The sequence below is a fragment of the Schistocerca americana genome, chromosome X (assembly GCF_021461395.2).
Source record: "Schistocerca americana isolate TAMUIC-IGC-003095 chromosome X, iqSchAmer2.1, whole genome shotgun sequence".
NCBI lineage: Eukaryota > Metazoa > Arthropoda > Insecta > Orthoptera > Acrididae > Schistocerca > Schistocerca americana.
Genome location: NC_060130.1, coordinates 177,681,976 through 177,694,743, shown reverse-complemented (window position 1 = coordinate 177,694,743; position 12,768 = coordinate 177,681,976).

The window sequence follows — 12,768 nt, the reverse complement described above, 5'->3', positions numbered from 1 at the left end:
CCATCTGAACTACTGGACCGATTTCAACCAAACTTGGTTGATCTATCCACCTATCAAAGGGGTTGGAGTGGCGGTGAAAGAACATTGTAGCCAATAACGCGCGTGGGCGCTGATGACCCCGCTGTTTAGCGCCCGTAAACCTCAAACACACACACAACAACGCGTGAACGGCCAGTACATGAGACTGAGAGAGCACAGTGAGTCTTGCAACAGTCTTTCAAACATTTACAAAACTTTTCCCGCTGACGACTCCCGTAAAATGGTGAAAGGAGAAAAGTTTGTCGCTTCCTACATTTTCGCTGTTATTGCAGTAAAACTGCGACATGAAGCATGACGTTTTAATTTATTACTTCTTTATTACAATCTGCATTCGCGACATTTTGCAGGCAGTATTCACATATACCACTGAATGTACTAGAAAAATCACATTAGTGTAAGACATTTCACGAAATCCGACGTCATAAACACTGAATGTGTGAAAAACTACCGCATCATGCAAGACTTTTCATTCTATAACTTCGTTGCTACTAGGTCTATTCGCAAAATTTTTTCAGACTGTAACTACATTTGGCGCTGAATGTGTCAAGGAAAATATATTATTTTACGACCCGTGTTTCAAGAGATAATGACGTCATAAACACTAAGATGCGTGAGAACCTGCCGCATCATGCATGACTTCTTATTTGTTATTTCTTTACTACTAACGCTATAGCAACACGTTCTTGAGTCGGTATCCACATATGCCGCTGAATGTACTTACAAAAATATATCATTGCACAGCACACAGTTCAGATCTGAAATCATAAAAATTAAGCTGCGTAAAAGTGGAACTGCAGAGTGAAATTCGCTACACATACAGGTGAAATACGTGTCTAAATACACATGATTTTTTTAAAATATATACTAAATTCACTGAGGCGACAAAAGTCATGCCACAGCGAATGCACATATATAGATGGCTGTGGTATCCCGTACATATGGTACAAAAGGGTAGTGCATTACCGGAGCCGTATTTATACTCCGGTGTTTTGCCGGCTGGTGTGGCCGTGCGGTTAAAGGCGCTTCAGTCTGGAACCGCGTGACCGCTACGGTCGCAGGTTCGAATCCTGCCTCGGGCATGGATGTGTGTGATGTCCTTAGGTTAGTTAGGTTTAATTAGTTCTAAGTTCTAGGCGACTGATGACCTCATAAGTTGAGTCGCATAGTGCTCAGAGCCATTTGAGCCATTTGCAAAGGTTTTCGAAGTGATTCTAACCGCACGACGGGGTTGTGTCCCATCATTTTTGTGCCGACTGTAACACCACGTTCAAAGTGACTTAAATCTTGATAATCTGCTATTTTAGCAGCAGTAACCTATCTAATAACTGTGCCAGATACTTGTCTCACATAGGTGTTGCCGACAGCAGCGCCGTATTCTGCCCATTTACATACAGGGTGATCAAAAAGTCAGTATAAATTTGAAAACTGAATAAATCACGGAATAATGTAGATAGAGAGGTACAAATTGACACGCATGCTTGGAATGACGTGGGGTTTTATTAGAACCAAAAAAATACAAACGTTCAAAAAATGTCCGACAGATTGCACTTCATCTGATCAGAATAGCAATAATTTGCATAACAAAGTAAGACAAAGCAAGGATGATGTTCTTTACAGGAAGTGCTCAATATGTCCACCATCATTCCTCAACAATGGCTGTAGTCGGGGAATAATGTTGTGAACAGCACTGTAAAGCATGTCCGGAGTTATGGTGAGGCATTGGCATCGGATGTTGTCTTTCAGCAACCCTAGAGATGTCGGTCGATCACGATACATTTACGACTTCAGGTAACCCCAAAGCTAATAATCGCACGGACGGAGGTCTGGGGACGTGGAAGGCCAACCATGACGAAAGTGGCGGCTGAGCACACGATCATCACCAAACGACGCTCGCAAGAGATCTTTCACGCGCCATCTGTCGAACATTTTGTGAACTTTTTTTTTTTTTGTTCTAATAAAACCCCATGTCATTCCGAGCATGCGTGTCAATTTTTACCTTTCTATTTATATTATTCCGTGGTTTATTAAGTTTTCAAATTTATACTGACTTTTTGATCACCCTGTATATCTGTATCTGAATACTGGTCCGCACCCGGTAGCTGAGTGGTCACTCAGTCCGCTGTTAACAGTGTTGGGGCAAAGTCGTGCTTGTGTCCCGCCTGTTAGCGTACCGCGCGTGAGAGTGTTTTCTTTTTTACCTTCCGCTGCGGCGATTGTAACGCATACGTCTCCCGATAGTGCCGTGGCACACTCGTACCGCAAGTGCACAATTAAGATCACATTTCAAGCGGACTATGCAAGACCTCGAGCACTTGAAATTGAACATTTCATCCGAGAAGAACTTCATATAGTACCGCAAGACATCATTGGGATCTACTTTTCTATAACAAACAGTGTCGTATACATAAAACTGATCAACGAAGAGGCGTGCACTGATGTTGTGTGCAGACACACTCATGGCCACATAGGAACAGTAACGATCGACCACGCTGGATTAGGTCTTCGCACTCGGAGGGTCTTCGAGCTGCCATTCGAAGTCCCGCCAGATGTTGTGATGACAGCTTTCAAACCGTACAGCAACGTGCTAAGCCACCTGGCTGAAAAATGGAAAACATTAGAGACATACCCCATCTTAAATGGAGTGCGACAAATTAAGATTGCACGGGCGAAGCACGTGCCATCCTATCTAATAACACTGTTCTACAAAAAAAACCTTTTCTTCTATTTCTGATAAAAAAAATATTGTGATCCTAGTTGTATTTTGAGTGCTGAATTGAAAACGTTTTTTGGTTTTTTTCTGTCAGGGATAGTTTATGAGTAACCGCAATTTTATTTCTCTTTTCAGTTTCTGATATAGTGCAGCAAACGTGAGGTGAAATTCGACAAACAAATACACATCTTTATGATGTTATAAGTTCATCACATTAATGGAGGGTGGGATCTAACATATAACACAGTAACCTTTGTGTATACACTTTGAAGCATTTATTTGACATGAGAAATTACAGAAAATTGTCAAACAATGAGCCACTGCCTTGTAATGCACATCACTTTTTTCTCTTGTATTGTGAATCTTTCTTCTCTCGAATGATATTCCAGCAATAATCTGCTAACATAGAAGGTACCCACTTCCCTTCATAGCGCCTTTCTATGGTAGAAATGTCTTTATGGAATCTTTCCCCATGTTCATCCGATACGTCACTACAACTCTCTGTGAAGTAGTCCAGATGAGAGTCCATCATATGTACCTTCAAAGACATATTGCACCCCAAATCCTGATATGCTTTGATCATATCCTTCACCATTGCTTTGTAGTTAGTAGCTCTTCTTCTTCCGAGGAAGTTTTCCGACACCATCTCGAAACAGTCCCATGCGGTTTTTTCTTTATCAGTTAAACATGCTTCAAAATTTGCATCTTTCTGCAGCTCCCTGATTTGTGGGCCCACAAATAGACCTTCCTTTATTTTTGCAGCTGAAAGACGGGGGAATTTGGTAGCTAGATATGCAAACTGACAGCCTGTTGGATCCATGGCCTTCACGAATTGTTTCATCAGGCCAAGTTTGATGTGAAGCGGTGGAAGTAGTATATATTCAGGAGCTACGAGACTTTCACGTTGTACATTCTTTTCGCCAACTTTCCATCTTCGCCTAGGCCATTTCATTTTCACGTAGTGAGAATTTCGGTCTCGACTATCCCACTCACAAAGGAAACAGGCATACTTTGTGTAGCCTTGTTGCATTCCCAGTACCATAGCAATTACCTTGAAATCAGCACATATTTTCCATTTGTGTTCATTGTATTTTAATGAATTTAGCATCCTTTGTACGAATTCGTAATTTTCTTTTGTCAAACTAACATAAGCTACTGGAACAGAGGGTATTTTATTTCCGTTATGGAGCAAAATACCCTTCAGACTTGTTTTCGATGCATCTATGAAAAGTCTCCACTCCTGTGAAATATAAGTGAAGTTCAGCACTTTCATGAGGCCAGCAGCGTCGTTGCAAAATGTCAGTGCTGCGTCAGTTGAAAAATAAGAAATAAAGGCATGTTCTCTGTGCCTGAACACACTGATTTTAGTACTTTGGTGCAGTAGATTATACTCTTGTAATCTTGAACCAAGCAGTTGCGCCATTTGTTTACTTAGTCGTAGATCACGTACTAAATCATTTAAATCTGCCTGTGTTAACAAATGTGGCGATGACTCACTTGTGCAGTGATATAAAGAATCATCATCTGTGATTTCTTCAGTACTACTTATTTCACTGTCACTTGGAATTTGACCTCGAGCTCTTGAAGGTACTGGAAGATTGTCGGAATGCTGCACTGGCATTCTCGCTGAAGGCAGATCTGGGTAAACAATGTGCTTCTTTGACTTTTTGTTTGTAAAACCCTGAATTTTTGTTAGACAGAAATAACAATCGTAAAACCCTGAATTTTTGTTAGACAGAAATAACAATCAGTAACATGGTCCTTAGGCTCCCTCCACACCATGGGAACAGCAAACAACGCCACATTCTCTTTACCTTTCCACCACTGAATTAGTTTGCAGTAACATGTCGCACAACAGAAATGTGGTGCCCATTCTTTCTTGGTCTCCTACCTCTACTCCAAAGTAATGTTTGTATGCTTTCTTTATGACTGAAGAAATTTTCTTCCTATCTCTGGCAAAAGTGAACTTCCCACAGATGTAGCAGACGTTGTCCGGCTTATATCGACATCCACGACGACGTGGCATTTCTGCAAATTTAAAAATACCACTTTGGTGATACACCTGTATTAAATTAATAGTAGGGAACTAGAGGAACGCTGATGTGTAAAAACAAGCAGTCGTTTTACCTTCAGCACCAGGCTCAATCAGTTTACACACAGGAACTAAAAAATTCAACCGTGCTCGGAAATATGACAGACAGTTACTTGGCAGCCAAAACACTGACACAAATTGCGGCTAACACCACTGTTGTAAACTCGATGCACCTGCCCCCAGGAGGCGTGAAGCTTTACTGCCGGGGCAGCGACCGGCTGTCACCGTTCGAGTTAATGGGATGTTTAAGGTGGTCTTAATGACATAGGTGTGGCGGGGGATAACCTAATGATGTCTGATTCTTCCCATCTGCTGTTGCACAAGAAATTATCATGTTCTATCACTACTGGATGCGGCAACATACCCGTATTTCTCTATAACGTCTCTGTGTTTGCCATGAATTGTGAATACACATATATACACATATTACATAAAAAGTATCCCTGACAACGATATTTTGTTTACATATTTGAATTTCTCAAGGTAAAATGGTCTAGAAGCACATACTTTAATATCGGAAATGGAACCCATGTCGAACAGTGTAATTGGAGGCTCCAGAGCCATTGTCATGTACGAAGGCCAACCACGTACTTGGGCCGGCTGTGGCCAGAAAGGGCGAAGCGAGCAGCCCTTAGTGGCTCGCCATCACAATTTTTTATCTTAAATATCTTTGTGACTAATGCCATTTTGGCATATTTATTATTTTATAAATGACATATAAGTACTGCCAGTTTTTCACGATGATTCTGTACTTATACTCTGTATCATACGTTTTTAGTCATAATTCTGTGACCATGTTATAGACCATTCTTTGATTTAAATTCTGAGGAAGACACTCCTAGCAGTGTTGAAACCCGGTTAATTCGTTAAAAATAGCGACCGAGGGCTGTTTTCTTTCAATTGTAACTATTCACGGTCTCTGAACGTGCAGCCATGTACAAAATTTTGTGATAACTCCATGTAGTCATAGGGTCAAGCCGCGCATGGCTGCTTTCATGCCCCACTGCTAATTCGCTGTAAATAATAACGTGTAGCTGTGATCCTGTAGTCAGACGGTCTATGCATTGGCTAGAATTGCGGGTTACTTAAATACACAGAAATACAAAATAAAAGTTAAAAGAATAATTTAATAAAAAGGGTTCTATTCTAACGTCTGTAACTGGTGTAGTCGACACAGAGTTATGTTGAATAATGATTCTACAAGAAATGACATCTCAAACAAACAGAAAGTGGCTCTACGATAGCCACGCAAAATGCAGGCTGGAAGTAACCTTATCAAATGCCGTAAAATTACGTTGGGAGCATTATGAGAATGGCAGCAAAATCCTAAAACGAAACAAAGATACCCGAAAATTAAGTCTATTTCATGCTCGCAATAAACGAAGTATTCACCAGCTCAAAACAGTTCAGAGTTCAACATAATGATTTACAACTTAACGCATGTGATACAACGAATAGTAACTGACATTCTGTCTGTCCCGTGATAAAAGCGGAATAAGTTAGAGCCCTATTCTGGAACACATTCAAACCTATCGAAATATCAAGTCCCTTCAGAAGTTAAGATATGACAGCTGCCATTCACTGCCCAGAATCAAACACCTATACGACCAAATCATGCATGGTACCTCAGACAGGTCTACCCCCTTCCAGTAATTGCCATAAAGTGTCCTGAATCACTTTCTTGAGCTCCTCACTCGAAAAGTTCCAGCCTGTACTTGACTCCCATAAGGTTCTGCTACTGTTTGCTTTTCCTTTGGCTGAAGGCCATCCTCACTAAAAATACATCATCCTTATGGTCTACAGACATTATTCGATTCAAGTTGACCACTTTCCGGACTAAACTAAAATATTAAAACAATATTTAAATAAGGAAATGTCATAAACATTCAGTTCCACTCACAATCAGATTATTTATAATAAATGTAAGTAATAGTTAGTTCATAAATAAATGAACCATCATTTTTGCACAGCTGTGCTCACGATAAACGGCAACAGATTGTCCTTAAATACTGTTTAAATAATTATTTATGTCTTCTTGACAGAAGTGCCTTTTGGTTCTCTTTTCAGTTGTGGTATCCGCTAACACATGTGACTGACCACTTTTAAATAAGCACAATTTTTAACAGCACTTGCCATCAACATTTAAATAAAGTCACAGGCAAAAAGTAAACTGTTTATCAAATAACGAAACAAGTATGAGAAAATATGAGGTTCTCATTATGTGGTCATTTTCTGTGTAAATGTGGAGAATACGATGTTCTCACAAACATTTGTATAATGAAAAAGATATAAAAGACATTGTATAGCAATAAATAAAACAGATACAGATACGTAGCTTTCAGGGATGATAGTTATAGTGCAATGCTACCATTTGAGATATCGTTTGTTGAAATCGCATGATACAATTAAAAGTTGTTAATTCAGAGGTTCATTGTGTAAACCTTTGTCCACTGTGAAATATTGACGTTTGTAGTTTTAAACATACTGAAACATTGTTGTGTCACTGGATGCACTTCGCTTATCTGAGATCACCGATGAGTTCAGGTTTGCATTAACATTTGAGTGTGAGTTATTGTCGAATTTCAAAGAGCTGTAACTTAGCCATCTATAAGATTAACTGACTCCTCGCAATGACTTGGAGCATTGTGTCCTGCACAAAGGCCATGCAAGTAAAAGGAATCAAAATTGTACCTGAACTCGCTCATACCCGTCACCTAGCCGGAAGCTGGAACTGCCGCAGCGCGCCCAGAGACCTGGACCCGCTAGCATTCTGCCATACAACAAATTCGTCTTACCTCATTACAATAGTGGGCGGCCGATTAGCTCGGCTAAATACGCGTAACGTTACACATCTCCACTTCATGTGGCACATTAGTTCGCTAATTTCGAACATTAAGTCGCACCAAATTTGACATACTGATATGATAATTACAAAACATACGTAAATAGAATACCCTATATGCATTTCAGATCGCCGGCCGTGGTGGCCCAGCGGTTCTAGGTGCTACAGGCTGGAACCACGCTACCGCTACGGTTCAAATGGTTCAAATGGCTCTGAGCACTATGGGACTCAACTGCTGAGGTCATTAGTCCCCTAGAACTTAGAACTAGTTAAACCTAACTAACCTAAGGACATCACAAACATCCATGCCCGAGGCAGGATTCGAACCTACGACCGTAGCGGTCTTGCGGTTCCAGACTGCAGCGCCTTTAACCGCACGGCCACTTCGGCCGGCCTACCGCTACGGTCGCAGGTTCGAATCCTGCCTCGGGCATGGATATGTGTGATGTCCTTAGGTTAGTTAGGTTTAAGTAGTTCTAAGTTCTAGGGGACTAATGACCTTAGAAGTTAAGTCCCATAGTGCTCAGAGCCATTTGAACAGGATAACAAGCAAAAACCAATTTATAGCATAGGCAAAACATATTTGATTCAGCTCTACATTTCAAACACTCTGTCCAGGTTCCCACTAGAAAACACGTCTTTCGCGCTATAAAACTATCGACACCATGCGTCAATTAGCATTTACCATTTCCCTATTGTTTTACCGCATGTAATCAGAAACTTTGAAACTAAATCTCCGCTGTGCGTAAATCGCCCATTACACTTTCCTTTCATCTCAGCAGATACATAGATAATACATTCAGCAAATGTTCACTCACTTTCGCAACTAATACCATTACCTCCAAAACTGCACCTAAATAAATCTATTCAGAAACCCTTCAAAAATAACATATATTATAGAATTCACCTATGTAATATACCCCCAAAAACTATACTTTGCACATAACGACGTGTTTTACTCTCACAAGCAATTAAAATTTTAATGAAGTCTGATGGTCTCCAAGCGCCAAATTTTGTGCAGCCAGTAATTAGAAACAAACTGCATCTAGTACACGAGAATCCTATCCAACATGCTGCAAGTAACATATAAATAACCCCAAATCTTACGTACAAACAATTCATTCCTTTCATTCGGAAGTAATGAAATTAATTGTTCTGCCGACCTCCGCGCACGAAGAGTCGTTTGGTCATTGTCAACGCACTTCATGCACTACATATATCTTACATACATCTTAAATTCACCAAGTTTACCCTTTACACCAAACAGAAATAGCCTCCAAAATTCTTATAAACTACACATGAGAGATCAGTTAATTCGGCACCAAACCTAACCTCAATTAACCGCAACAAATTAGACAGAGGAACACGAGTGGAGAGAGTGACCACATCAAAACTTGCTAAAATATCAGAGTCATTTAAGGAAGCACTTCCAACAAGATCGGTCGTATTTTACGGAAGTACGATGTGAAATGTGTTTTCCGACCCCCATCTAAAATTAGAGTGCTTTTTGGTTCCGTTAAGGATGATCTCGGTTTGCGTAAGGCGGGTGTATATCGCATTCCTTGTAGCTGCCGCATGACGTATATTGGTCGAACTATCAGGACCGTGGAGGACCGATGTACTGAGCATAAACGGCACACACGATTACAGCAGCCAAGTAGACATGTTGTTGCCAAACATTGCTTGGATACTGGCCACCCTATATTATACAACAACAACGAGATATTGGCATGCACGTCCAGCTATTGGGACAGTGTTATCAAGGTGGCAGTTGAGATTAAATTAGCGAGCAACCTTGTAAACAGGGATGGAGGTTTTTGTTTAAACTCTGTTTGGAATACTGCTCTCTCCCTTGTCAAAAAAGAGAGGGACAGAGTCAATCTCACCTTCTAGTTCGTAGTCTCACTATCGATATCTCTGACTTTGGTCATCTTTTGTGGCACTAGTGTTCAGTGTATGTGTGTTATCTTTCCTGCATTAGTCCGAGAACCGAGGTTTTAAATTTGCCTGTGCATCGCCTGTACGTTGCAGTTTGCCTTGAAAATGGCGGGGTATGCTCCCGCCGAAATATCGGCGGCCACTTAAAAACTTGTCACAAAATATCTTGTAGCTAGTACAGTCTTAAATAACTTCCTGCATTTTCGCTCTAGCCTCGTCCCTCAAATGGTTACACACAAACTTCATTTTGAGGAGCGGTCCCCACGATGAAGGTAATGAATCTTGAAATTGAGATAGCCACAGGCATGGATGTTGGTAGTTACCTGGATCCGGAAAACAAGTGTAAGTTTGTACCGACACGAAGTGCCTCCTACATTCTTCTTCCGCATTTATGTTTTCCGACCTTGGACTATACCCAGTTGGGTTTGCCACCTGTTTTATCCGACACAACCGTTCTTCTAACTCTCTGAGTTCGTCTTCCTCTTTCTGCCTATTTTCGTTTTTTGAATTTATCTCACTCTCCCTCTGCTATCTACCTGGTGGTGTTTCACCTTCGCTACTGCACGCTAATTGCAACTGTGCTAGTTCTTCCCTATGTTTCCTATTTATTTCTAATTGTGCCTCTTTAAACTGTAATAGTGATTGTATCTCCTCCTGCTCGGCATAAACCTCTCGCTGCGTACTGTCTGAGCCTGTTTCACCTCTTATACTGACCTTTTCTACATCTGCGCTAATCGTATTCATTCTGACCACTACCTCCGCAACTTCATCCCTGTGTTTATTTAGCGCCACTTCCTGCCGGGTGACTTGAGCTTCCACGCTGTCTAATGCCCCTTGTTTATCTGCAAGTAAGTCCTCCACTATCTCTTTGATTCGCTCATCCGGCAACACGTGCCTACGTTCTGTAATATCACTCTCTATTGCACTTATTCGTACCTCCAAATTATTGGCTTTTTCTTCCACGGCATCACATACTTGCTTCAGCCCATCCAGATTCTTCTCCCCCTCATCTAACCGATTATTAACTGCGGACAGACGCTCATCGATAACTGTGTGTAGCTTCATCACTGCTACGTACACCCCAGAATCACTCTCCTCCATGGTGACTACACTTTTCGACTGCGACCTTGTTACTACGGACATTACGCAAAAAAAAAAAAAAAAAAATTATACAACGATCTTCCAGCCTTGGACGATATGGCAATTAATTACAAAAAAAAAAAAAAAAATAAAAGATTCTCACCAATCCAGAAAGAAATTGCAAACAAAAAAATTTTACTTCTTAGCGCTATCACAACATATTCCATCAAAAAAATCTTAACAGCAAACCCTAAAGGCAAATTCCTGGCAGGGTCGAAATTATGAGAGGCACCCACATGCCTTGCTCATACTGTGGCATCAAGCAGTCAGGCCTGCAAGATGAGTGGTGTGCCAAGCGAGTGGATTCATTCTTATTTGTCGAGTAACATGAACTCTGGTACTCACCATCAAGTTACAAATTATTCTCCTGTATGAATATTACGCAACGGAAACGCACATCTGACTATTAGTAATTTACAGAACTCTGACTGTTCACTACGCACTGGCAATACCACATTTTCTTTCTTATTTAACGGCTTTGATCAACACGTGGCCATCGCACTGAATATGAATGGTGCACACATTATAAATTCTGGATATCATGACAACATACAATTCGAAGGAAAAGGCCACCAATCTTTTTTCTTTTCACTATCTTATTTATTCCGATAAATTCTATAACCTAAACACACAAATTCTATAACCTACAACAATAACACATGAGAAATTCCGCCCAGTGGGCATGGCTTTACATTGGTGATTCTCTATTTTATGGTCTCGTAATTATTTAACGCTACAGTGCACTTTCTGGATAGGATGGTGGATCTTTTTTTTTTTTATATCTCTCACTTCGACTCTCACAACCATCATCACGAAACTTTCCTCCAGACCGAGCGGTACAAAAGGAACATGCATAACCCACTACCTCTGAAACTACCTTGCTACTCTCCCATGCAAACCACACATACTTAAATTACATGACATACACCACACTGCAACATGGAATACAACACAAGGAATCGTCACAACGTTATAATCACATCACTTTCAGCTTTCCCACTTCAATTAAAATTCATCCCAGTTTCACACGACACTGCCCCATTTCGTAACTTATCTTTCCTACTACGAACTCTGCAGGATATATGCACGTCTTCCTAAGCAATGCAAGCCAAGTGGCGTTGCTGGATAGACGGCTGACTCACCTTGCTTCTCTCCCAGAGTATTCTAGTTTGAATCAAGCGTCACACGGGAACATAACACGCAAAGTAATATTAAGAACATATTCATCACACACGCGAGTCCTCAACTGATACCATGGACGAGTACTTCTCTTTATCCTTTGTCTCATACACAGATTGGGACTCACACAGTACTCACCACGTGGAAGTACTCGTCTCTAATTTCAAGTCCTGCACACGCCATTTCTTAAATATTTCCAACTTATAGTACACACGCTAGTAATTCAGCTTAACTTAAGCACTCGGAAGTATTTCAACTTATTGCTACACGTGGTTTCATTGTGACCGTTGGTCACTTCCGAAGATTCTACATCTACATCTACATCCATACTCCGCAAGCCACCTGACGGTGTGTGGCGGAGGGTACCTTGAGTACCTCTATCGGTTCTCCCTTCTATTCCAGTCTCGTATTGTTCGTGGAAAGAAGGATAGTCGGTATACCTCTGTGTGGGCTCTAATCTCTCTGATTTTATCCTCATGGTCTCTTCGCGAGATATACGTAGGAGGGAGCAATATACTGCTTGATTCTTCGGTGAAGGTATGTTCTCGAAACTTTAACAAAAGCCCGTACCGAGCTACTGAGCGTCTCTCCTGCAGAGTCTTCCACTGGAGTTTATCTATCATCTCCGTAACGCTTTCGCGATTACTAAACGATCCTGTAACGAAGCGCGCTGCTCTCCGTTGGATCTTCTCTATCTCTTCTATCAACCCTATCTGGTACAGATCCCACACTGCTGAGCAGTATTCAAGCAGTGGGCGAACAAGCGTACTGAAACCTACTTCTTTTGTTTTCGGATTGCATTTCCTTAGGATTCTTCCAAATGAATCT